This window comes from Ictidomys tridecemlineatus, chromosome 3 (assembly GCF_052094955.1).
Source record: "Ictidomys tridecemlineatus isolate mIctTri1 chromosome 3, mIctTri1.hap1, whole genome shotgun sequence".
Taxonomy (NCBI): domain Eukaryota; kingdom Metazoa; phylum Chordata; class Mammalia; order Rodentia; family Sciuridae; genus Ictidomys; species Ictidomys tridecemlineatus.
The window spans coordinates 19,319,164-19,344,638 of NC_135479.1; the positions used below are offsets into that span (position 1 = coordinate 19,319,164).

General features: G+C 48.6%; 3 long non-coding RNA genes and 4 other non-coding genes across 7 annotated transcripts; 2 read left to right on the plus strand and 5 right to left on the minus strand.

Moving 5' to 3' along the window:
* Positions 1 to 779: 779 nt before the first annotated feature.
* Positions 780 to 970, minus strand: LOC144376569 (U2 spliceosomal RNA). The gene has a single exon (XR_013437155.1). It is a non-coding gene; the product is annotated as a U2 spliceosomal RNA (small nuclear RNA).
* LOC144375613 (uncharacterized) lies at positions 784 to 6,516 on the minus strand. The gene is made up of 2 exons (XR_013435629.1): positions 4,046 to 6,516; positions 784 to 3,962 (listed from the first exon to the last, which is right to left on the minus strand). It is a non-coding gene; the product is annotated as an uncharacterized LOC144375613 (long non-coding RNA).
* LOC144376565 (U2 spliceosomal RNA) lies at positions 5,251 to 5,441 on the minus strand. The gene has a single exon (XR_013437151.1). It is a non-coding gene; the product is annotated as a U2 spliceosomal RNA (small nuclear RNA).
* Positions 6,517 to 11,518: 5,002 nt separating the features above from the next.
* LOC144376567 (U2 spliceosomal RNA) lies at positions 11,519 to 11,709 on the minus strand. Its single transcript, XR_013437153.1, has one exon. It is a non-coding gene; the product is annotated as a U2 spliceosomal RNA (small nuclear RNA).
* A 34-nt stretch (positions 11,710 to 11,743) lies between these two features.
* Positions 11,744 to 14,861, plus strand: LOC144375619 (uncharacterized). The gene is made up of 2 exons (XR_013435636.1): positions 11,744 to 13,275; positions 13,821 to 14,861. It is a non-coding gene; the product is annotated as an uncharacterized LOC144375619 (long non-coding RNA).
* A 1,385-nt stretch (positions 14,862 to 16,246) lies between these two features.
* LOC144375617 (uncharacterized) lies at positions 16,247 to 18,993 on the plus strand. Its single transcript, XR_013435634.1, has 2 exons — positions 16,247 to 18,643; positions 18,823 to 18,993. It is a non-coding gene; the product is annotated as an uncharacterized LOC144375617 (long non-coding RNA).
* A 1,698-nt stretch (positions 18,994 to 20,691) lies between these two features.
* Positions 20,692 to 20,882, minus strand: LOC144376568 (U2 spliceosomal RNA). Its single transcript, XR_013437154.1, has one exon. It is a non-coding gene; the product is annotated as a U2 spliceosomal RNA (small nuclear RNA).
* Positions 20,883 to 25,475: the final 4,593 nt, after the last annotated feature.

A 25,475-nucleotide genomic window follows, 5' to 3' on the forward strand; every position in this document is an offset into this window, starting at 1 on the left:
AAAGCAAAAAAGAACAACGCCCCCTTGAATGTGTTACCTCTTATATGCTGGAATCATGGCTGGGTGCTATGGCGGGTTCAGTCTTGACTGACATAGTAAGCAACCCCTAATCTTGTGGGAGGTAAGTTTGTTTCTTGGGAACAAAGAGAGTTTTCTTATCTCTCAAAGGGGGAATAGGGAAACCAGCATGTCCTCGATCTAGGAAAAAACAGGAAAACCAGTACATCCTCATCTCAGGCTCCGGTAAATTGTCTCCTATACTTAATGAAAGAACAGGAAATCTCCAGGGCACTAGGCTTTATTTCTTATTACTTTCTATTTCTTGGGAATAATAACAGTATTCATAAAGTGGGGACCGGGAAAAGGAAGATGGTTGCTCACGTAGAGGAGGCTCCCTCGGGGGCCCCAAAACTCCCATTACACTCTTGAGTGGAGCCTTAGCCCCTGCTGTGGCCGTGTTTTTTTAGAAGGACGGGAACGAACACAGGCACAAACAGCACTTAGGAAGAAGAAATAAATCTGTGTCCCTCCTAAAAGCAGCGAAGTGAGGAAACCAAAAAGCTTTAGAAAGCGAGCGAGCGGGCGGGCGGGAGACATGAAACCGCTCTAAATGTAACACCCCTGGCAGGCGAAAAAGTGGGCTTGCCTGGGGAAGTAGAAGAAACTAGAGAAACCCCGCCGGCAGGTAAGCGTCAGCCAGTGTCCGCCGAGGCAGCCGCTACGTCACGAGCACAGAAGCAAACACAGTCTAACTTTAGACTCACCGACTTATCCCCCGAGGGGGGTGCACCGTTCCTGGAAGTACTGCAATACCAGGTCGATGCGTGGAGTGGACGGAGCAAGCTCCTATTCCATCTCCCTGCTCCAAAAATCCATTTAATATATTGTCCTCGGATAGAGGACGTATCAGATATTAAACTGATAAGAACAGATACTACACTTGATCTTAGCCAAAAGGCCGAGAAGCGATACCGGGCTAGTCATGGTCACCCGTGGCACTCGTCGCGCCACACATCTTCAGCTCACGGTGAGAACCGTCACGCTCAACTAAAGACTCACCCTCACGCGAGTGTGACTGTGCATAAGGGATTCAACTTGGAAAGCATAAAAATTTTGTCAGATTATTGCTATTCCGGGGGGAAACTTTCACCTTTCTCTTTGCTCCCATAGCTCCCGGGAGAAAGAGACACTGTAAATTTGCATGCCCCGCCCCACACAAGCAGTGCCGGGCCTTCGGTGCCCGCCCTCTTGCCTTGAAATAGAACACCGCCTCTAAAACAATTGGCTTAGAAAGCTCTTCCGGCCTCATTGCCCCGGAACCAGGAGGAAAAGCCTGGACGAGAAAGACGCAAACAACTCTACGAGGTTTTTCTTCCCAGCATTCTTCTTTGTTTTTAATCTTTCAATATTTTCTTTTCTTAAGAGATGAAGTCAACTTTCTGGAGGTTGAGGTGTCGGTCTCCAGAATGTAGTCCCCGCAGGAACGCACGCTCTCGCCGCCTCAAGGGGTGGACGGAGTCTTGGCAAAGGGGGCCCTCGGAGGACCTACGCCGTTAGCGGAGCTAAGCCCGCTGCTTCCAGGGCAGGAGGGGAGGAGCCTGGAAAGGCAGAGGAAACCGCTGGTTCAGACGCCGGTTCAACGACCGGCGTGGGAGGCCCGAATAGCTGGGGCGGGGTCACCAAGAGGAGACCCGGCGGGAGAGGGCGTGGCGAGCAGGTCGGGCGGGGACTAGTGGGCTCTCCTACTGGGGAGAAAGCGAGAGGCTCTGAGCGTGGGCCGCGGCGCGAGAGGGACGTATCACGACTTAATACTTCTGACAGGCCCGACGCGGGGGCGAGTGCAGAGAAGCGGAAAGGCCGGTGAGGAAAGGGGGATTGCAGTTCTCCCAGGAAAGAGATAGTGAGCGCTTGGGCCCGGGGTTGTCGCAGTGCAGGGGGTGCGCAGTGGCCAGATTCTGGTTGTATTTTGAAAGTAGAGCCGCTGGCATTTGCGGACACACGGGGAACATGTGGGTGTGAAAGAGAAGAGTGGACGGTGACTCCAGCGGTTCTGGCCAGAGCTACTGGAAGGAAGGACACGGTTGTCATATTCTGAGTTGGGCGAGGACCAAGTTTGTCGAGGAGGCTGGAGGTGGAGGCGGAGCGAGGTGCGTGTTGCCCTGTTTGCAGCTCAGTTTAGGAGAGCACAAGCTAGAGATGCGCCTCAGAGAGTCAAGAGGAGGTGGCAGGTAGGCAGCTGGGTGTACCAGGCTGGACTGCAGCCTGGAGCTATTTTGAGAACTGTCAGCAGAGAAGTGAGGACCCTCGGCCAGGAGTTGGGAGGAGCTCCCCAAGGGAGAGGGTGTCCATCCGCCACAAGTAAAAGGGCGGAGCCGAGGCATGAGCCCAAAGTCAAGGACATTAGAAGGACAGGCAGAAGGAAAATCTGGAGAGCAAGGTGTTCTGGAACCCAAGCCCAGACAAGGTATTTCAAGAACGAGGGACCGCCCAACCCAGTAGAGTGCTGCTGAAGGATTCCGGTGAGGTGGGGGGGATTGGAGATGGACCTTGAGGAGAGCAGTGCACAAGAGACTGACTGGGGCAGGTTCAAAAGAGGGCAAGATCCAAACCCAGGGTCATTCTACAGAATAAGTATCCTGCGTCTTCAAAGAACGGCGTGCCGGTTGTGAAAGACGGCGCAAAGGCAGAAGGGCACGGAACGAGAACTGGCAACTAAATGCAGCAAGGGATTCCAGACTGGGTCCTGGGCCAGGAAAACAAATCTCTCTAAAGGACGCTTTGGGATAGCTGGAGAAATCTGAACTTGGGAGTGTAGCTTATAGTATGGTGTTCATGTCAAACTTCCAGATGGCCATGTTCCCAGGAAACACACACTTAAGTATCTGGGGGGGTGAAGGGACATTGCGTGTGCAACCTACAAGTGGTTCAATAAAGAAAAATATATGGGTGTGTGTGCGTGTGTGTGTGTGTTTCGGGGGAGAATATTATAAAAGGAGAGAATTATAAAGCAAAATGTGGCCCTGTTGACGGTTGGCAGACCTGGGTAAGGGGTACAGAGAAATTCTCTGTATAACTCTTGTAACTTTTCTGTGTGTGTGTGTGTGTGTGTGTGTGTGTGTGTGTGTGTTTTGAATGGGAGATTGAACGGGGGCAGGAGCGGGTCGCTTTACCAATGAGCCATATCCCCAGCCCTTTGTTGAGACAGGGTTTCACTGAGTTACTTAGAGCCTCGCTCAATTGCTGAGAATGACCTGGAACTTGCTGTCCTCCTGCCTCAGCTTCCTGAGGCCGCTGGGATTACAGGAATGCGCCACCACACCCCGCCAAGTGTGAAGTTATTTTAAGATTATTTCAATAATGTAGAGAGAGGATGAGAGGAAAGTTGGGAGGGAAAAATATAGACGACTGTTTGTGTTATGGGCCAGGCTATATGGGAATGACCAAACAGACTTAATTTTACCCTTGAGACTCATGTCATATAAGAGATGCTTGTCCCATGGGAAAGCCCCGCCCTCTGTGCCCATCAACAGTTAGTTTAGCATGTTTGGCAACATGCTAAAATGGCAATTGGTATACAATGTAAAATTTTTCTCTTTGGTTCCCATTTTGCTTGGACAATGTACCCTCTCAGAGAATGATTCTTCAGCCGTTAGTAACCATTCTTTAACTTGTACTCAACTAGGGTGGTTTTGTCCCACTTCCCCTTCTCCTTATGATTTTGGATCCCATGACATTTGTTTGTGGTTTTGAATCATAGCAACAGCCACTTATGATTAATATGGTTTTGGACTATAAAAGGTGTACTCAAACCCCAGGAGGGGGTCGAAGGGTGTGGACTTGCAGCCTGGCCCTTGGCCCGCCAGCTGGTGGGTCTGGACTGCCAGCTGGTGAATTAAGATGGTTCCGTCTCCGGCTTTTCGGTGATTTATTGCAACCTCGCCATAACATTTGGAGGAATTTTCCTGCAAAAAGAGAAATGGGGTGGTGGCTAGAGGGTGAAGTAGGTAGAGTTTATGTTAAGGAGGAAAGAAATAATACAACTTACATGCTGGTGGGAAAAGTCCAATCCAAAGGAGAATATCGATGATGAGGGAGAAGAGAGTAGGAGAGAGTTGCCAGAGGCAAGGAGGGGTGCCCAGGTGCAGGGCAGGCCTTTGCCAGGAGCTGTGGCGGCTCATCTGCAGCACCTGGGGGTGGGAGTGGGGTCACAGATCTAAGAGGTGGGTGGATACGTCCTCCGTCGCAAGCAAGGTAGTCAGTCAGCTGAGAGGGGGGCAGGTTGGAGAGGAAAGTAAGAAACAGATGTCTGGAAAAGTGGAAGATGAATGGAGTAGGGAAGAAGAAGATGAGTTAGCTGCTCTGCACAGCTCTAAGAGTGCCTGCCTGTCAGTGAGGGCAAAGTTACTCACTCACCCCTTCGTCAACCTCCAGGGTGCGCAGGATCCAGGGTTATAGTTGTTCTTTGTTGTGGATTGAATGTTGATGTCCTGCCCCCAGCCCCAACACCCATTCCTGTGTAAGGACCTTACCCCACTGGGGCTGTGTTTGGAGCTGGGGCCTCTTAGGAAAGTGACTAAGGATAAATGAGGTCATAAGGGTGGGACCCTCATCCAGGAGGATTCCTGTGAAAGGGGCAAGGGAGCTGAGAATATAAGCAAAGAAACTAATCCAGGTAAATGGAGATGGAGGGACCCTGGGGGCAGGGGAAGGGGAGGCAGGGGAAAAGAACCGTGAAAGGTGGCAACTAGAGGGTGGTTAGAGAATGTCATAGCAGAAGTGGACAGGGTTTATAGCAGTTGTTAAGGACAAGATCCAGAGTCAGACCACGGGAGTGGTTGGCTGGGGTAGGCCCAACGTCAAGCAAAGGTGTTGGAGGGATTATGATAGACAAAAAGAATAGAAACAAGTAGCTCAGGAGCTATAAAAGCCGGCCAGATCAAGGAGCAACAGTAGGCGGGTACAGTGGGATGGGCTCCAGTGGTTGTTGAACAGAGAAAAGGAGGAACACTTGCTCAGGAGCCCAACCACCCGCGAGACTCCTCTAGTCTCAAAAGAACGGAAGGAAAAAGGAAAAAAAAAAAACCAAAAAAGAAACCAGAAACACGCCCACCACGTTCAAAGCCCCGCCCCGCCCCAAAAAGGCCACCGCATCTACGCCTTTTGAAAGGCGGAAAAAAAGACAGGAAGAGAGAGTAGACATAAGGAAAGACAAAGGTCGTTAAACTGATTTTGAAAACCTTGAAAATGGGTGAGGGGTGCACCGTTCCTGGAAGTACTGCAATACCAGGTCGATGCGTGGAGTGGACGGAGCAAGCTCCTATTCCAACTCCCTGCTCCAAAAATCCATTTAATATATTGTCCTCGGATAGAGGACGTATCAGATATTAAACTGATAAGAACAGATACTACACTTGATCTTAGCCAAAAGGCCGAGAAGCGATACCGTGACAACCCGCCCTCGCCCTCACCGTCCTCCGATGGCTCACTTTTAACTCGCGGTGAGCACCACCCGCCTACTCCTACTCTCTTTTTCCGGTGTCTCCTTGGGCATCGCAAGGGGCCTACTGGACCCGTGAAGATTCCCGATTGGCCTCACTTAGATAGAGGAATTTTAGCTGCCCTTGGCGGCTCTGGCGTTCAGGGGCGGGGCGCCCTCCAATACTTTGCATGTCCCCGCCCCCCCTCACCGGAAAGGCGTGGCTACCGTGGGACCCACCCTTCCACCTGGCGACCGCTTCCAGGTCTCCAGGCAGCTCAGGACGGGCTCTGTTCCCACTTCCAGACATACCGAGACCAGAGAGGAGCAGCGACTGCCGCTGACTCCGAGTCCAAGTCGGAGCCAGGAGCTCCGGAAAGCCAGAACTCGGTTTTGTTCCCCGCACCTACTTCACACTCAACCAGTAACTCTTCAGTGAATGAGATCGTGCCTCCCACACGCTCGGCCAAACCCCGACAAACCGAGCTTGGGATGGCTCCTTCTCAGTACTTCCCTGCTTCTTCAGGCCATCTGCCCAATGATTCGCGTCCCCGGGTGACGTCCCCGGCTCCCCTTCACTGGAATGGAACGCTTCCCGCCGCAAATGATTGACCTTTCAGTTTTCTCCTTGTGATTCACTCCCGCGGAGTTTGCTCAGATCCACGTGCACTCAATGCTGGGCCCTGGTCGCGCTGTGTGCAGAGGTCAGCCGGATGTCCTTGTGCCTTTGATGAAAGCGCGCCGCGGTGTCGCGGTGTCCTGGTGATCCCGACCACCCTCGCTGCACCTGAACCTTGAATTTCTAGGGGATCCAGAGCGTGGAGGGAGTTCTCAGGCAGCGCCACTCGCCCCAGCCTGGTCCTCGACACCTCAAACTTGGGATTGCTTGCTTTGGGGCGGTCTGGGCCCGGGATGGGGGCAGGTGTCTAAGGCAATAGATACTTTTTTGTTGTTATTTTTTGGGTACTGGAGACTTAATTCTCGACCCTTAGCCACTGAGCCACATCCCCACCCCACCCCAACCCCTTTAAAAAATATATATATATTTTCTAGTTGTACACAATACCTTTATTTTGTTTATTCATTTTTATGTTGTGGGAGGCCAACCTTACACATGACTGAGTTACACTCCCCGACTGGGTGCTGAGGTGCTCAGTCACAGAAATGTGGCACCCTTTTGGGGTGCGAGGGTCGGTGTCCTCCGCATGGGTGTGTCTTGCTACAGCCCCATGGGTGAAGCTACGCTCACCTGTTCCTTTGTAATAGAACCCCTTGCCCTGTTTAGGATAGAATCTTCCATGGAAGTGCCTTGTGTGTGTCCCCTTCTCTTACTGTGCCCTTGGGTGTGGCCTACCCAGGTGTCAGTCAACCTGCTGACAGTGGACATCATGAAGATACTCAGCCCCCTGAGACCTGACCCCTTGCCTCATTTGAATAGCTTCCCTCAATAAAAGGGGTCAGCACGTGCTCTCGCTCTCTCTTTCTGCTGACCCTTAAGGTCAGAGGAGCCGTCACAGTGACCCCAAAGTGTCACTGTGTCTCTTGTGTGGTTATTTCGTGAAGCCCAGTTAGCCCAGTTTAACTAGAGTGACCCCTGAGCCTTTTAGTCGCGAGAACAGAAACCCGGCATTATGTGGTGCTAAGGATCGAACCCAGTGAGCGCTCTGCTACTGAGCCACAACCCCAACCCCCTCCCCATCCCTTTTTTATTTTTAGACAGGATCTTGCTAAGTTGCTGAGGCTGACTCCCAACTTGCAATTCTCCTGACTCAGCCTCCCGAGTCGCTGAGATTACGGGCGTGCTCCATCACATCCTGCTACGTGGCTTATTTTTAAAATCACATGTCTGTCTTTTTCTTCCTTTTCTTCCTCTTCTGCTTAACTCTCTCCTTCCCTAACAATAGGGAAAACAATGTTAGACCAGGACGAAAAGAAAAGACCACTGACTCCAATTAAAATCAAATTAAAGCAAGCATATTATTTCCACCCGCGGGGCTGCCTCTCCCAACAAAAACCGAGGGAACAAGACAGCACTGCATCTTTCTTGCAGCCCAGCTTTATAGCCCAGAAAGTTACACAAAGCGGGCGGGCGGGCGGGCGGGGGAGGGGGGGGTTAAGGATAACAAAACTCTGAGGAGCATAACACAAAGGCTAGTTAACATTTTTGCTGGCCCCGACATCAGAATTTATGAAGGTCATTAGAGCCTCAGAGAGGGTCGTTATCTGGCCAGGGAAGGCCAAGATAAAATTTTAGAGAGGGCTGCTATCTGGCCAGAGAGAACCAGGCATGGGTGAGTTCAAGGCACAGGCACCGGCAGGCATTCCAAGCAAGTTCAGAATTTGCAGTCATTTATAGTAAAGCGGAAATTAGCCTTTCATGTCTTTGTGGCGGGATGGCTCACAATTTTAAGAGGGAATCAGACTGGGTCTATCAACAAGACTAAAACATTTGCCCTGTTCCAGGCCAAGCTCACTTCACTGCCCTCACTGCCTCCTGGAACAATGTCACTGCCCACAATAAAATAAAAACAAACAGGGGCTGAGGTTGTGGCTCAGTGCTAGAGCACTTGCCTTGCACATGTGGGGCACTGGGTTCGATCCTCAGCACCACATAAAATAAATAAATAAGGAAGTAAAACAAAGGTAATGTGTCCATGTTCAGCTAGAAAATTACAACAACAACAAGCTCCTAATCTGGAAAGTGGAGCGACAACTTTCTCGAGGACACCCGATGGACACCAATTGATTATATCTACAGATAATTTCTGGATCCCAGCCCTTGTATTCCTCTATAAAAAGTCCAGTGTTCCCCCTGGCAGAGACAGTCATAGCCTCTGGGGATGAGAGTCCCCGTGTTTCTCATTTGCTAGCTAAATTAATAAAACTTTTTCCTTTTTTCTCAAAACTTTGTCCTCATTGACTTGGCAACGGAGACAAGGGCGGAGCTTTCAGTATCACTATGATCCTCTTGGGTCCTGGGCTGACCGGCACTGGTTCAGGGCCCGACAGCCAGAGGTGACAGGACTCCTACCTTCTGAGTGTTCACTGTCAAGTAGGGGTCCTGGGGATGGACAATCCTTCGCCAGCCATTTCTGGAGGTGTCAAGCGGTAGAGAAATCTACTAAGGGGAGGGCAGGCCCTCAGAGTACACAGGAGGCAGAGTGATAAGCCTCCCCATCTTTTTTCCCAAGCCAATGGATTTGCCTGGGAAGACAAGGCTGAACCGCAGAGCTAGGGTCCGGGTGCCACCCCCACCTGACTTGGGGACCCCGGCCACCACCCCCACCCCCCCACCCCCCCGTTTCCAACTGAACACACCCACACCATTGTTAATCCCCAGCCACCCGACTCTCCCAGGGCCTGCACTTGGTGCTGGGAGTAGAGATGGGCCAGACGCTGTTCCTGCCCCACTCTGGCGGCCTCCTTGCGTCCAGGACTCCACCGCGCGACCAGCACGCTGGTTTCATACAAGAGGTCCCTAGCATAGAAGTTAACTAGTGAGATCAAAATAAACACACAAGACTCCATTACCTTTTTCTTTGACCAGGTCCCAGACGGCCCTCCCTCTGGCTCTCGCCTGGAACCATCCGGTGGGGCAGCAAGGCTTACTCAGGACCAGCAGGAGTGAGAGAGAGGGAGCACGCCAGGGAGTGGCCTTTTATTGGGGAACAAGAAATTCAGGGGAAAATTCCATCCAATGAAGGTCTAGGGGGGGGCAGCATTCCAAGGTCAGGGTCAGTGATTGGTCTCAGGGTCAGTGGTCAGTTACACCCTCACAGGGACAGGCTCTCGCACCTCGAGAGGGTGGGGATTAGCTCCCACACAGTTTGGCCAGAACCCCTCACACCCGAACAGGGAGGTGCCCAATCACGTGAGAGAATGGCTTCCCACACAGGACTCCCACCGGACACCTCCCCCAGTGGGCTAGAACACCAGGATCAGATGAGGAGGGGGACCTGGAGAGATGAACTTGTTGGAGACCTAGTGGCACACGGGAACAGGAGGCTGGTGGTGGAATCTAGAAGGCCTTCTGGAAGGCCCCCAGTAGCGGTTGAAGACAGGTCCAGATTTCCAGCGGGGGGGGGGGGGGGGGGCGCACGTTCAGGTGATAGGGAAATCTGGGCAGTGGGGTTTGACAAAAGAGCCTGGGCAAAGATCCAGAGGTGTACAGCACAGGGCGACCAGGGACCGAGGAACCGGTTTTGGACCCCGCCGATTGGTCCAGCCCCCTGGAAGGGTACCCATCTGGGTAGAGGCCCGTCCCTGAAACCCTTACTCTGCCTGCGCACCTCCCTACTGTAGTGCTTCCCCCACATATCCATCCCCTCAGAGACTATTCCTGACCCAGACTCAGCACGCTGGTGGGCTTCTCCCCGCAAGTCACGTGCCCACCTCCACCTTGTCCACACCCAACACCACAGCCCCGGTCTGGAGCCTTCCTCCTTAGATGAGAGGCAGTTCCCTTTGGGAACCATCTTCCCGAGAAGCCAAGCGCTGTTGGTCTCCAATCAAACCCAATGTTTGTTAGCTGTTCAACCTCGAAGGCAGGATCACAAATAGTCCCTTTTCATCTACAGGGTGCCCATGGATGGCAGCTTCTCACCCCGATTTCAGGAGAGAACAACTTGCCGCCTGGAATGAAGAGTCTGACTCCCGGGCTGAGGATATAGTCCAGCGGTGGGGCGCTTGCGTAAAGGAGCAAGGCCTTGGGTCCCATACCCGAGCAGCAAAAAGAAGAGGAGCCTGTGTTCTGTTGCTGTTTCCTTTCTCAGTAGGAGGAGCACATAGCAGCTCTTCAGTAATTTTTTTTTTCTTTTATTTTGAGAGTCTCGCTTAGTTGCATAGGCTCTTGCTAAATTGCTGAGGTTGGCCCCGAACTTTCGATTATTCTACCTCAGCCTCCTGAGTCACTGGGATTACACGTGTGGGTCGCCATGCGTGGCTATCCACTAAATATTTCTTGAAGGACTAAACCCTTGGAAGGCTACCTTGCTATTTAGGAGTATGTGTCCCTGCTCTCCCCCTCAACCCCAGGTGTTTTCTCTTAGTAACTGTCCATCCACTGCACCCAGCCTGCCCCTCTGCAGTTTGTCTGCAAACCTTCACTTATCCTTGGAGTCGAATCCAATCTCGCTCCACATTGGGGTGGTCCCTGTACCTATCTATCACCACAGCCCTGCCAGGGACCAAAAGGGAGTTCTCCTTCAAAGAATAGCCTGACAGTTACAAGAAACAGCCCCCTAGGAGACATCTCGTCTGGGAGACACCCTGCAGCCATCCATCTCCCTGAGACATCCTGCGCTATCTCACCTTGTGAAGACTTCTAGCAACTGCTGATGATAAGAGAACCAGCCCCAGCCCCAGCCCCAGCCCCAGCCCCAGCCCCAGCCCCAGCCCCAGCCCCAGCCCCAGCCCCAGCCCCAGCCCCTAAATACCCCTGTGTGAACAATAAAAGTTTGCAGCTTGATCAGAACTTTTGTCTTGCTGTCACCCTTCGTGTCTCTTGTCCCTTCATTCCTCCCCATCTAGGTTCGCTGCCCACGTTGTGTCCTGCCGGTCGGGGCACAGCCCCACTTCAATCTTGACAAAGCAGCCTCATCATCTTGTACAAGAATCAGGAATATAACTTTTGTTAAACTTTTGTTTAACGTTGGAAGTAATAAGACGTCTGAGGGCACTGAGTGTCATCTTTGTTGTCACTCAAGTCACCGCAATCTAGTGTAATTCCTAGGTACGGGCAGTACACAAGTGAGTTGAGTAGCCCGCGACTTTAGCCAGGGTCCAGGGTGAAAACGCTAGAACTAGAAGTAAGTGAGATTGAAAGGACGACCATTCCTCCTGAAATCCTTTGGATTGGAGTAAAGGAAGAGACACACGAGGATTATTAATATTCCTCGAGGCTGAGAACGCACGCTCTAGTACTTGAGAGCAAGACAACCAAGAAGGAAAACAAAACAAAAAAAAAAGAAAAAACACGGCGGGAAAGACATAGCCAGTTTGATTCTTAGGTCTAACATTGAAACCAGACGTTAGGTTCCCCGGGAGGGGTGCACCGTTCCTGGAAGTACTGCAATACCAGGTCGATGCGTGGAGTGGACGGAGCAAGCTCCTATTCCAACTCCCTGCTCCAAAAATCCATTTAATATATTGTCCTCGGATAGAGGACGTATCAGATATTAAACTGATAAGAACAGATACTACACTTGATCTTAGCCAAAAGGCCGAGAAGCGATACCGCACCACTCGCCCCTCGCCCTCACCGCCCTCAGCTCGCTCACTTTCAACTCGCGGTGAGCGCCGCCACGCCTACTCCCACTCTCTTTTTCTCTTGTCTCCTTCGGGCTCTCCCGGCGGTCCACTGGGCCCATGTGCAGCTTCACTATTGGCCTCGCCTGGAACTAGGAATTTTTAACAGTCCTTCGCGGCTCCGGCATTCCGGGGCTGCGGAGTCCTCCCCTACTTTGCATGCCCCGCCCCTTACCCGGGGAGGCATGGCTACCCAGCGACTTCCTCTCTGGCGCCCACCCCCTGACAAAAACAGAACCCGGGGGGACTGGGACTGAGAGGTTAGAGGGGGCTGAATGCCGGAAGGAGTTGTTGGCTGTGAGCGGGCCCAATTTTCCCCGGGGACACCGTTGCGAGACATTCGCAAAAGACTCCCAGGCTGTATGTTTTGTTATTGTTGTTTTTATAATTTCAGTCCTTTGAGATATTCTTGATGATTTATTTTTATTTCTTTCTTTCTTTTTATGTGGTGCCGAGGATCAAACCCAGGGCCTCGCGCGTGCTAGGCGAGCCACAACCCAGCCCTGACTGTATGGTTTTAATTTGTTCTTTGCCAGAGGAGAGGAAGACTAGCTTTGGACCTGACCCGTCTGGAGAGGCTTGTTCTGGATCAGGGCGGTCCAGAGGTCCTCTCTGCAAGGGGGAAGGCAGCAAGCTCTTTCCGGTGGGGCGAGCCCCGCAGGGCAGAGGGAGGGGATTCCCCCCAGCTGCAGAGAACCGGTTTCAAATCAACGCTGTTTCCTTTCCCCCTGGTTCTCACCCGGTCATTGGGCTACAGTATCCCCAGCTCTTTTTTTTTTTTTTTTTTTTGTACCTTTAGTACCGGGAATTGAATGAGTTCACTCGCTCGACCACTGAGCCACACCCCCCAGGCCTATTTTTGTATTTTATTTAGAGATAGGTTCTCACTGAGTTGCTTCTTAATCGCAGGGAGAAATCCGTTTGGGTGTCGCCTCCTCCAGGACGTCTTCCTTAAGGAAGGGCCCTTCCTCACCACACTCAAATGTAATCGGCATCCATCCTGTACATTTGATTGCACCCTGTTATCTTATGGCGGGCCGTTTGGAGCCATTCCTCATCTCCCCCACCGAAACTCTCCTCACGGGCACTAGTCCTGTCAACGCCAGCAGTTGAGAGTGCTCAGCTAACCTTTGTAGAGGAAGGAAGCCGTGGGAGAGGACGTGATGGGCACCAGGGAATGAACCAGAGAAGACGCGTGGAGGAGGCTACTAGCTGTGTAGGGGCTAAGGCCGGACACCTGAGTAGGGATGCTCTGGGGAAGGGCTGGGGTAAAGTTTCTCTCTGCGGCAGAGTCGACATTTGCCTTTCCCATTCTCTTTGCCTACAGCACTTCAGTTTCTTTGGTTTGATCGCAGAAAAGCAAGAGGCTATCATGGGTGTAGGAGTGAAGTTCAGTCATTTTCCCCCTGCCAGGCGGAAAGCCTGAAGAACAGCCAGGGCCAACAGAAACTGAGTGCTCTCTGTGTACTGCTTTTAGTCCGCTCCACCGTGAGGTGGGTGTTATTGTCTAGGGCCGAGTTTAGGAAGAGCCAAGTCCTCTAGGATAACATTTTAAGGGAGTGCCTCTCTAAAAACTTTCCAGTTTGGGGATAAATAATATTTTAGTGCAATGTATCTTACCCATCAAGACGATCAAAATATGCATCTTGATTACCGAGGCTTTTTTTTTTTTTTTTTTTTTTTTTTTGGGTGGTCGGGGGGTTCGTGTTTGTTTCTTTGCTCAAGGCCCCCGTCTGGCTCCTTTCACTCCACCCTGGTCCCTGCCTTTGTTATCATCACCTCCATTCTCCTGACCAGTGCTGAATGGCAACCACGGGCCACATGGAGCCCTGGAAAGGTGGTTCCTTGTAGTTCAGTGGTGCTGTGAGTGTAAAATACAGGGTTCAAATGTGGAACATCTCCTTTGTGATTTTACATCTGTGTGGTGTTCAAGCGAGATTTTGGATTTATCAAGATAAATTGATATTATTTCAAGATACTAAACTTGATTTCCCCTCTTTTTTTTTTTTTTTTCCTTTCAAAACTACTATGTCCCCAGTCTTTTGATCCATGCTTTTAGATACTGCCTTGACCTGAGGAAGATTTGGCTCACAGGTAGGTTACTTGTGCACACCCTGTGCTTCACTGCTAGGACAGCAGACCCAGACTCAATGGTACCTGGGTCACGGTGGGGGCAGTTGAGATATGTGAAATGAAGCCTGTTCTAAGGTGCTTGGTTTCAGGCTGGGGATGTGGCTCAAGGGGTAGCCCGCTCGCCTGCCCTGCGCCGGGGGGCGCTGGGTTCGATCCTCAGCACCACATAAAATTAAAGTCCACTGAGGTACTTGCTTCCATTTTCTGTGTTGTGATGTTATTTGTTGAATGTAATAATTAGGTATTTGTGAATATATTGCTATAGGGCTGGGGATGTAGCTCAGTGGTAGTGTGCTTGTCTAGAATGCACAAGGCCCTGGGTTCCATCCCCAGTACCACCCCCCCAAAAAAAAATGAATATATTTCTGTAGTTCCTGACAACATCCAAAAAATAAAATCATCCTAAATTGAACACAAAGAACGTGCTGCCTCGATAATTTAATATTACACACGTGGCTCATGTATCTCCAGCAGGCAGCACTGTCTTAGGCTGAGAACTTTGCTCAGAGAGCCTAAACAATTAACCAATGTCACACAGCTAATATGCAGCAAGGTCACACAATTTGAACCCAAGCTTCTTTTAATTACATGGGGTGGGGTGTCTTCATGTTTTTTGTTCTCTTTTTCGTTTTTTACACGGGGGATTGACCTGAGGGTACTGTACCAACTGAGCCACATCCCCAGCCCTTTTTATTTTTTATTTTAAGACAGGGTCCTGCTAAGTTGCTGATGCTGGACTGAACTTGCAAACCTTTCTGCCTCAGCCTCCCTAGTTGCTGGATTACAGGCTTGTGCCGCTGCACCCGGTGTCTTCGTTTTTTAACTGTATAGTGGGGGTGATGGTGACACTTCTCCAAGTAGGCTACTTTTGAAGCTATGGGGGAAACAGGAGCGAATAGGAATCTCTTAAGTGTACATCGGAGAAAGCCACTTCTCATCTGTAAAATAGGAATAATGTCCACTTTACAGTGCTGTGCACAACCTGCCCCCGCCCGTCGTGGGCATTCTACTTCATGTCCCGCTTTGCCTGGCTTTCTTTGTTTCATGTCATTCGTTATCTTTTGTAATGTACATAGAAAATGTGCGGATGGGGATGATGTAGCTAAGTGGTAGAGTGCTTGCCCAGCATGCGTGAGGCCCTTGGGTTTGGACCCCAGTACCTCTAAAAAGGTAAAAGACAATTCCCAAGATAGAAATACAGACATATGGCTATATAGCATATTTACAAATATACTGGTATGACTGGGACTCTGTGGGCTTCCCCCATCCCATGATTCCTGTTTAGTTCTGTGTGCATCAGGCTGCCTTCTGCTCACTGATTTGGTTTTCCTGACAAGGGGGTGTGCGGGATTGTAGGCATGAGGGTGCAGGTCGTTGGAATGGAATATCTCTCTTTGCAAACTAGGGACTCCACTTTCTGGTTCATGATCAGCCGTGAGGTTTACCGTGATTGTCCCATGTGTGCACAGACCAGATCACCTCAAGAGATGGCAACAGAAGCACATGATATTAGGGAGGCTTCCTCTGGGTGCCTGTGACCTCCTCAGTGCTGCAGCACCAGGCTAGAGATTTGGGGACTTCTGTGGCAGGACACCGACTCCAAGGGCACAGTGAAAATTGAGAAGCGGTGCATGTTGCCCGGGTCTCACCAGCAGGCACGATATCACATTTTTGGAAAATTGCCAATTCCTGAGGGGAAAATTTGCCTTTCAGTGGAGTTTTTATTTAATTTTTTATATCTGCTTTAGAATCTCTTCTTCTTTCCTGTGAACTTTCCACGCTTGGCCTTTGCCCATTTTATTTTTCCTAATGTGCATTTTGTCGTTTATTATAAAGTCTCTAGGTGCTTTTTTTTCATTGTTGATAGATCTTTATTTTATTTATTTATACGGGGTGCTGAGAATCGAACCCAGTGCCTCACACATGCCAGGTGAGTGCGCTACCACTGAGCCCCAGCCCTAGCCCCATAGGTGCTTTTTTTGTTTTGTTTTGTTTTTTGTTTGGTCGTGGAGAATGAAACCAGAGGCACTTCACCACTGAGACACATTCCCTTGTCCTTCCCCTTTTTCAGACACTAAATTGCTTAGAGCCTCACTAAGTTGTTGAGGCTGGCCTCAGACCTATGATCTTCCTGCCTCAATCTCTAGAGTCTCTGGGCTTAGAGGTATGTTATACCACACCCATCCAGGATCTATTCACATATTAGAAAGTTACATTCTTTTTCTATGTGCAAAATAATATTTTTTATTAATGTGTTACTTACTTACTATTTTTTTTATTATCTGTTTTTTTTTTTTATTATCTATTTTCTTTTTTTGCCATGGATTTTTTTTCTTTGGGTGGGGACATACCAGGGATTGAACTCAGGGGCACTCGACCACTGAGCCATATCCGTATCCTATTTTGTATTATATTTAGGGACAGATATCATTGAGTTGCTCAGTGCCATGCTTTTGTTGAGGCTGACTTTGAACTCGTGATCTTCCTGCCTCAGCCTCCTGAGCCGCTGGGATCACAGGCGTGCTGTACCACACCTAGCTTGTCATCGATATAAAAGAAAAAAAATAGTCAATTTACATTTTTCTTTTATGGCTTTTGAATTTTGAGACAGAAGCCCAAGGGAAATGTCCACATGACCTGGTATAGTGGCACAGGCCCTGTGATCCCAAAGACTTGGGAGACTGAGGCAAGAGGATCAGGAGTTCAAAGCCAGCCTTAATGAAGCCCTAAGCAACTTAGTGAGACCCTGTCTCAAAATAAACAAAAATTAAAAGGTCTGGGGATGTGGCTCAGTGGGTAAGTGCACCTGACTTCAATCCCTTCTGTCAAAAAAAAAAAAAAAAAGAGAAGAAGAAGAAGAAAGAAGAAATGTCCACATGGTTGTCCCTACAACCACGCTGCCCCTTAGTCTGTCTTCTAGTCCACTATGCCCTGGTCAGGATTTCCTCAAAGCTCACAGGCAATCACCAAACCCACAGGGCCTCCCTGGCCTGACACTGATCTGCCGGGTTTCTGTTCTCGCGACTAAAAGGCTCAGGGGTCACTCTAGTTAAACTGGGCTAACTGGGCTGCACGAAATAACCACACAAGAGATACAGTGACACTTTGGGGTCACTGTGATGGCTCCTCTGAACTTAAGGGTCAGCAGAAAGAGAGAGAGCGAGAGCACGTGCTGACCCCTTTTATTGAGGAGAAGCTACTCAAATGAGGCAAGGGGTCAGGTCTCAGGGGGCTGAGTATCTTCATGATGTCCAGTGTCAGCAGGTTGACTGACACCTGGGTAGGCCACACCCAAGGGCACAGTAAGAGAAGGGGACACACACAAGGCACTTCCATGGAAGATTCTATCCTAAACAGGGCAAGGGGTTCTATTACAAAGGAACAGGTGAGCGTAGCTTCACCCATGAGGCTGCAGCAAGACACACCCATACAGAGGACACTGACCCTCGCTCCCAAGAAGGGTGCCACATTTCTGTGACTGAGCCTCAGCACCCAGCGGGGGAGTGTAAGTCAGTCACGTGTAAGGTTGGCCTCCCACACTGATCTATGGCAAGACCTTATAGGACTCCAAACTTCAGGAGGGATGAGATGAGGACAGGTGTCTTAACACAGTTCGTGGCTGATTTTCTTAAATTGTTATAGCCCAACTTAGATCATGGCTCGGCCAACTTAGATCATGGCTCGGCTCAGTAAGCACCCTATAAAATGTAGGATATTAATAGATAAGACAAGGTAGGATAACAGAATAAGTAATGTTAAGATATCCTGGCCATACTTAAGGGGCTGGGGCTGGGGCTCAGCGGTAGAGCCCTTGCCTGGCTTGGGTGAGGCACTGGGTTTGACTCTCAGCACTGCATATAAATAAATGAGCAAAATAAACGTCCGTTGACATCTAAACAAATGTTGAAAAAAAGAAATAGTACTCAAAAGAACTTAGCTCCAGTGACTCCATTTTGAAGTTCCGCCATACTGACCTAGATTTAACCCTAGTCATATAACTTGTTTTAAGTAGAAGTTGTTTCTGTACTAGATGTGTTCAGAAGAAGGATGTGGTTATATGCATTGGCTGGCTGACTGCTAACTGTAGCATCTGTGTCCTGCTTGCTTGTCTGCACCTACATTTCGAGGATATGGTTCTTTCCCCCTTATAAACCCCAGAGACCTCGGACCCGGCACCGTTCCTGGCAGAGACAGGTCCTGCAGGGAGCAGTCACCAGCTGGCTAGATAAAGACTCTCCAATTTGGGCAGAATTCAGACTGAGGGTGTTTTCTGAGTGATTGGCCCACAACAAAATGGTGGTGCATTCTGCAAGGATGCAGTGGGGATATGTCAATTTGGGGTTCTCTCGGGAGCCTGCAGGGATGGAGAGGTCCCCCAGCACAGAGGAACCCCAATTTGGGGCTCAGTGCCTATTACGCTCTGAGGAACATCTGCCTTAAATACCTCTTAATTGCAGTCAAGGCCCCCATTCTGCTTCTCACAAAGCCCTGAACCCAAGCCTGGAATCTTGCTTCTTAGTCTTCACATTCTTTCTAGGACTGGGGCCATCTCCCCTTACTTGTGTCTACAGGGCTCAGGAGTTGTCTTTTGTATTCGGTAAGGACTTGGCTGGGAGGCCAAAAACCACCCTCCAACAAGGGCACAGAAGGAATCACTTCCATCTTCTCTTGCCTCTGGTAGCTCCTCAGGCTCCTGCATGTCCATGTCAGCTCAGTCCTTCATAAAGGGTAAGTTTTCTAGAGAGAACCATTCTACCATTGGCTCCTCTGTTGAGATGACCCCCCCCCCTCACTTCCTTCAAATTTTCAGCCACCTCTGGACATTGCTTTCAAGAAGCCCCAGCCTGTCCTAATCCCCTCTGGCAATTCCCTTCTCCTCCCTGAGTTTCTACTTTCCTTTATTTCAGGCACTGAGGTGTCCACGTGGATGACACCCCACTGGCACTGCTAGGTGGCTTCAGATGAGCTCTTCTTAATCTTTCTAACCTGCAGCCTCCTCCTGCTTCCACATACTTTGGACCTCTTGCAAGGCCTTCAGTAAATGTATGGAGAATGTCATTAAAAGTTTGCTTAGATAATGTTCATTTTAATATTACTTACTCACACAAACAGGTCAAGCAGGGTGCATTTTCCTCCCTGAGTTCAAACTGTAGGAATAGCTTTGCCAGAAAAGAAGACCTCAGCCAGGCCCTGTGGCACATCCTGTTATCCCAGAGGCTTGGGAGGCTGAGGAAAGGAGGATCATCAACATAGAAATATAGGGCTGGGGTGGGATTGGGGAGCAGAAGTGGTCGAGTGCCCCGAGTTCAATCTCGGCCTCAGCAAAATAGAGAGGCCCTAAGTAACTTAGTGAGACCCTGTCTTTATTTATTTATTTTTAGAAGAGATAGTGAGAGAGAGAGAGAGGAGAGAGAGAGAGAGAGAGAGAGAGAGAGAGAGAGAGAGAGAATTTTTTTTTTAATATTTATTTTTTAGTTCTCGACGGACACAACATCTTTGTTGGTATGTGGTGCTGAGGATCGAACCCGGGCCGCACGCATGCCAGGCGAGCGTGCTACCGCTTGAGCCACATCCCCAGCCTGAGACCCTGTCTTTAAATAAAATATAAAAAAGGACTGGGGATGTGGCTCAGTGGTTCAGCATCCCTGGGTTCAATCCATGTTACCAAAAAAAAAAAAAAAAAAAACCACTGAAAACTTCAGCCTCTACCTTTGCCTTCCTTTTCTTTAAAATATTTAATTATCATAGACCTTTATTTATTTATACAATGCGGTTTTGAGAATTGAACCAGTGCCTCACACATGCCAGGTAAGTGTGCTACTGCTGAGCCAGAGCCTCAGCATTTATTCAGAAAGCAGGCAGCATCTGCTTATTTCCAGTAAAAAAAATCTCTCTCTCTCTGTCTTTTTCAATTCCCCTTACCTACCTATACCTATCTATCACCACAGCCCCTTTGGAATCTTAACAAACTGGCCTGGCCATCTTGTGCAGGTATCAGGAATATCATTTTTCTTTAACATTGTAGGGAATAAAACTTTTGAGGGCACTGACATCTTTGTCGTCACCCAGTCACCCCAATCAAGTGCAATTCCCAGGTACCAGCAAGACACAACTGAGTTAAATAGCTCATGACCTTTGCCCAGGTTCCAGGTGGATCTTCTTGGACTCATTTATTATTATTATTATTTTGGTATTGGGGATTGAACACTTTACCACTGAGTCACATCCCCAGCTCTTTGCTTTTCATTTTGAGACAGGCTGTCTCCATGTTGCTTAGGGCCTTGTTCAGCTGTTGATGTTGGCCTGAAACTTAGGATCCTCCTGCCTCAGCCTCTGGTGTTGTTGGGTCTCCAGTGGGCTTCGTGTTTAATTTAGCACAGACATAACAGGCGAATAGTAATTTGCTATGTGAGCCTTAAAAATCGAGAAACACTAGGACACTCCCTCCTGGAACGCACTGTAGCAATCTAGGTGTGCAATGGAAAGGGGACTGATGGTCTAAGAAAAAGCTGAAAACCATAGTTGAAAGAGTTCAGTTTTTAGCAAGAAAGTGAAAAGGAGCAGAAAGCGGCATGAGAGGCTGACTTGCTCCCTATAGGCATTGAGAAAAGCGAAAACAGAAGTAAAAAGACAAAGACATATTAAGTAGACGCGACCCATATCTTGGGCAGAAGAAACAAAGGTATTTCAATAAAAACCAGAGAAGAGAGAACTTGAGGAAAGCTTAAAGGGACAGTGGTAAGTCTGATTTTTAAACCAGTATACAGGTTCCCCCAGAGGGGTGCACCGTTCCTGGAAGTACTGCAATACCAGGTCGATGCGTGGAGTGGACGGAGCAAGCTCCTATTCCAACTCCCTGCTCCAAAAATCCATTTAATATATTGTCCTCGGATAGAGGACGTATCAGATATTAAACTGATAAGAACAGATACTACACTTGATCTTAGCCAAAAGGCCGAGAAGCGATACCGTACCACTCGCCCCTCGCCCTCACCGCCCTCAGCTCGCTCACTTTCAACTCGCGGTGAGCGCCCCCACGCCTACTCCCACTCTCTTTCTCCCATGTCTCCTTCGGGCTCGCAAGGGGTCCACTGCCCCCGCGTGCAGATTCACCATTGGCCCCACCTGGAACTAGGAATTTTAACAGTCCTTCGTGGCTCCGGCTTTCCGGGGCTGAGCAGCCCTCCCCTATTTGCATACCCCGCCCCTTCTCCGGGGAGGCGTGGCTACCGCCAGGGACTTCCTCTCTCGCCCCCACCCACTGACAAAACAGAACCCTGGGGGTCGGGGGGACTGGGACTGGGCAGCTAGAGAGAGCTGTGAGCGGGCCCAATTTTCCCAAGGACGCCGTTGGGAGACATTTACAAAACACCCCCCAGGCTGTATATTTTGTTGTTGTTGTTTTATAATTGTTATTGTTGTTTTTATAATTCCAATCCTTTAAGATATTCTTGATGATTTCTTTCTTTCTTTTTATGTGGTGCCGAGGATCAAACCCAGGGCCTCGCGCGTGCTAGGCGAGCCACAACCCAGCCCTGACTGTATGGTTTTAATTTGTTCTTGGCCAGCAGAGAGGAAGACCAGCTTCGGACCTGACCCTTCTGGGAGAGGCTTGTTCTGAGTCAGGGCGGTCCGGAGGTCCTGTCTGCCAGGGGGAAGGCTGGTGGCTGACAGCGGGAGAAGGCAGCAAGCTCTTCAGGTGGGGCGAGCCCCGCAGGGCAGAGGGAGGGATTCCCCCCAGCTGCAGAACCTGTGCCTGTTGGCGCTTGTAAAAATGATCGTCGTCCAGAGCTGGGTCCCCTACAGCTGCCTCTGCCCGACGAGGTTTCCTTTCTCCCTGGTTCTCACCTGGTGGCTGGGCTACATCCTCAGCTCTTTTTTTTTTTTGTACCAGGCATTAAACTCGGGGGCACTCGACCTCTGAGCCACATCCCCAGCCCTATTTTTGTAGTTTATTTAGAGACAGGGTCTCACTGAGTTGCTTAGTGCCTCGCTCAATTACTGAGGCTGGCCACACATTGGGATCCTCCTGGCTTGACTTCCTGAGTTGCTGGTATTGCAGTGGTGCGCTGTCGTGCCCGGCTCAGTCCCTTTTTTCCCCCCTTTATTTTATTTTTATGTGATGCTGAGAATCGAAACCAGTGCCTCACACATGCTAGGCAAGCTACAACTGAGCTACAACCACAGCTCCCAGTCACTTCTTAATGGCAGAGAGAACTCCGTTTGGGATTCTCCTCCTTTAGGATGCCTTCCATAAGAAAGGCTCTCTCTCTCTCTCTCTCTTACACACACACACACACACACACACACACACACACACACACACACACACACAAAAATGAATATATTGCTATAATTACCACCAATATCGAAAAAAATAAAATCTTCCTTAATTGTACACATAATCCGTGCCTTCTGGATAATTTAATATTACACATATGACTCACTTATCTTTAGCAGGCTCACTTCATAGGCTAAGAAGTTAGCTCAGAAAACCTAAGCAATTGGTCAAGGTCACACAGCTAATATGAAACACCTTCAGAATTTGGTCCTATGTTTCTTTTAACTACATGGGGGGGGTGTCTTCACTTTTTGTTTTATTTGTGTGTGGGGATTGAATTAAGGGTGCTTCACCACTGAGCCACATCCGGAGCCCTTTTTAGTTTTTATTTTGAAACAGGGTCTTGCTAAGTTCCCGATTCTGCCCTGAACTTGCGATCCTCCTGCCTCAGCCTCTTAAGTGGCTGGGATACAAGTGTGAACCAATGTGCCCAGAGTCTTTATTTTTTAATACTGTATAGCGGGGATGATAACACTTCTCTAAGTAGGCTCCTTATGAAGCTACAAGGAGAAATGAAGAGTGTGTAGGAATTTGTTAAGTGCATGCCAGAGAAAGCCACTTCTCTTCTGCAAAATAGGAATAATATCCATCTTACAGAATCTCCCCCTGCCTGTCCTGGGCATTCTTACTTCTTGTCCTACCTTGCCTGGCTTTCTTTTTTTTTTTTTTTCCATTCATCTTCCTCTATCATATAGGGTCTTGTGCATGCTAGGCAAATGCTCTACCTCTGAGCTAAACTGAGCCCAATTTTATTTAATTTTAAAAATATTTATTTTTTAGTTGTAGTTGGACACAATACCTTTATTTTATTGATTTTTATGTGGTGCTGAGGATTGAACTCAGGGCCTCTCCCATGCTAGGCAAACACACTATTGCTGAGCCACAACCCCAGCCCTAATTTTTATACTTGCTTAAGAACTGTTCTTGTGTGTGTATAGATATACTGTCTGTTTTGGGCCTTTGTGCATTCCCCTTCCTAAATGCAGTTTGTCTTTTATAATTATTTCTGGGAGATCTTTATATTTTAGAAAGATACTTTTTCTGTAGTATATATTGTAATTTTTTTCTTAATTTGGTACCTTTCTTATCTTGTGTGTTATTTTAAGTTTTTATTATGGAGATTTTTTAAAAATATTTTTTTGTATACATGGACACAATATCTTTGTTTATTTTTGTGTGGTGCTGAGGATCCAACCCAGTGCCTCACAAGTGAGAGGCAAGTGTTCTGCCACTGAACCACAACCCCAGCCCCTTATGGAGATTTTGGGGTGTGTGTGTGTGTGTGTGTGTGTTTTAGTGTAGTCAAATAATTATTCTTTTCTTGCATATTTTCTGAAGTTTGAGACATCATTAAAAAACCTTCCAGTTAAAGTGAATTTTCTCAGTTTTTCCCCCTAGAATTTTTCTTTTTCCTATACTAAGGATTGATCTCAGGGCTTTGGGTATGCTAGTTCAGCTGTTTACCAATAAGCTACTGCCTCAGCCCTATAGTTCCATTTTTTTCCACTTTGAATTTTTGATCCACTTGGTATTATCTTTGTGTTTTGAGATAGGACTGCAACTGTTCTATCTAGATAATTACTCGGGTCTTGCAACAATATATAGACTGACTCCATGACTGCCTACATAATTTGTGGGGTCTGATGTAAAATGAAAATGAGAGTCCTTTAAAAAAAAAAAGAAAGACATGCCATCGAAAAGTAGGGTGACTATTGATAACAATAATGAGGTATAGATTTCAAAAATCTAGAAGAAAAGATTTATTGTTTCGTGCTGGGGATTGAACCAAGTGGCATTTTACCACTGAGTAAAATACACAGTCTTTTTTATTTGTTTCTTGGGACAGTTGCTGAAGGCGATTGGCTGGCACACGGTGGGCACTCAATTATGAATGTCAGGCACTTTTTTTTTCCCCTCAAGATACTAAGGATGGAACCGAGTCCACCTCAGCTGTGGGGGGAACTGATTCAAGAAGCTGGACACGTGGGTGCTGAGGGCCAAACATGGGGAGCTTGGTCTAGTTCTTAAAATAAGGGGGTCCGCTGGTGCCTTTATTTGAGCTTCACCATCCCTGGGGAGCTGTGCCATCGAGACCCGATTCCCTTTTCTCAGCAGTGGGGGCAGCAGAGAGCAGCAAAGGCAGTCCATGCCAGAAGGGCATTTATCCATTTTCTGCTTACCTGTCCCATGATAAAACCAAGGTCTCGAGAGAGAAAGTCAAGGACACCAGGTGGTGGACAGACCGAGGCTCAAAGCCCAGCCTTCCTGTTCAGAGCCATTAGATCAGGTGGCTACACTCCATGATGGTGTCTGGTTTTATCCGAAGATGAACATTCCCCACGCCCCCCGCTTTCATATTTTTACATGTCAGAAAACAGGATGCATCTTATGTTTGATGCACCAGAAAGATGTGCTGCCATTATGGGACAGAGTCTGTCTTCTTTGCTTTCTTAGAGATACAGAAAACAATAATGCCATGACATGTTAGACATTGTGAAATTTTATAATAAAAAAAGTCTCCATTGAGTCCTGTGTTTTACAGATTTTTTTAAATTTATTTTTTAATTTTGGGCCATACTGGGGATTAAACCCAGGGCTCACTCATGCTAGGCAAGCACTCTAGCATTGAGCTACATCCCCAATCCTTTTTATTTTATTTTCAAAGAAGTTCTCACAGAATTGCCCAGTCTGGTCTCAAACTTGAGACCTCAGTTTCTTGAGGAGCTAGGACTGCAGGCATGTTCCACTGCACCTGGCTCTCCATTGCAATATTTTTAGAGTTATTTTATATGAATATAAATGTGCTGTGAAGATAGATGTCCAGTAACTAGCCTCTATTTCATCTATTGCATCTGGCAACTCTCATAAACCTATTGTTGCAAACAACAGCACTCCTTGGTGCTGGGAGAAGGAACCAGCGACTGTTTTACCAAAGGAGAAAAAGATCCAAAAAGGTTCAGCATCCCTCTGGGCCCATAGCAGAGCTGTGAAGTCCCTATCAGCTGTCCATATTTGGATGCCCCACTATGAGAGCTGGTATTTCCAGGCATTCCTTGAGGTCAACCAATAACCTTCACAGGGAAGCCTCCAAGACTGTGGTCTGCCTAAGTCCCCTGAGCAAATATGTGACAGAGCCAGGATTGAATTTGAAGCTGTTTAATACCAAAGTCCAAGGTAACTCCACTACACAGCTAGGATTAACAGGTTCTTTGGAGCTGA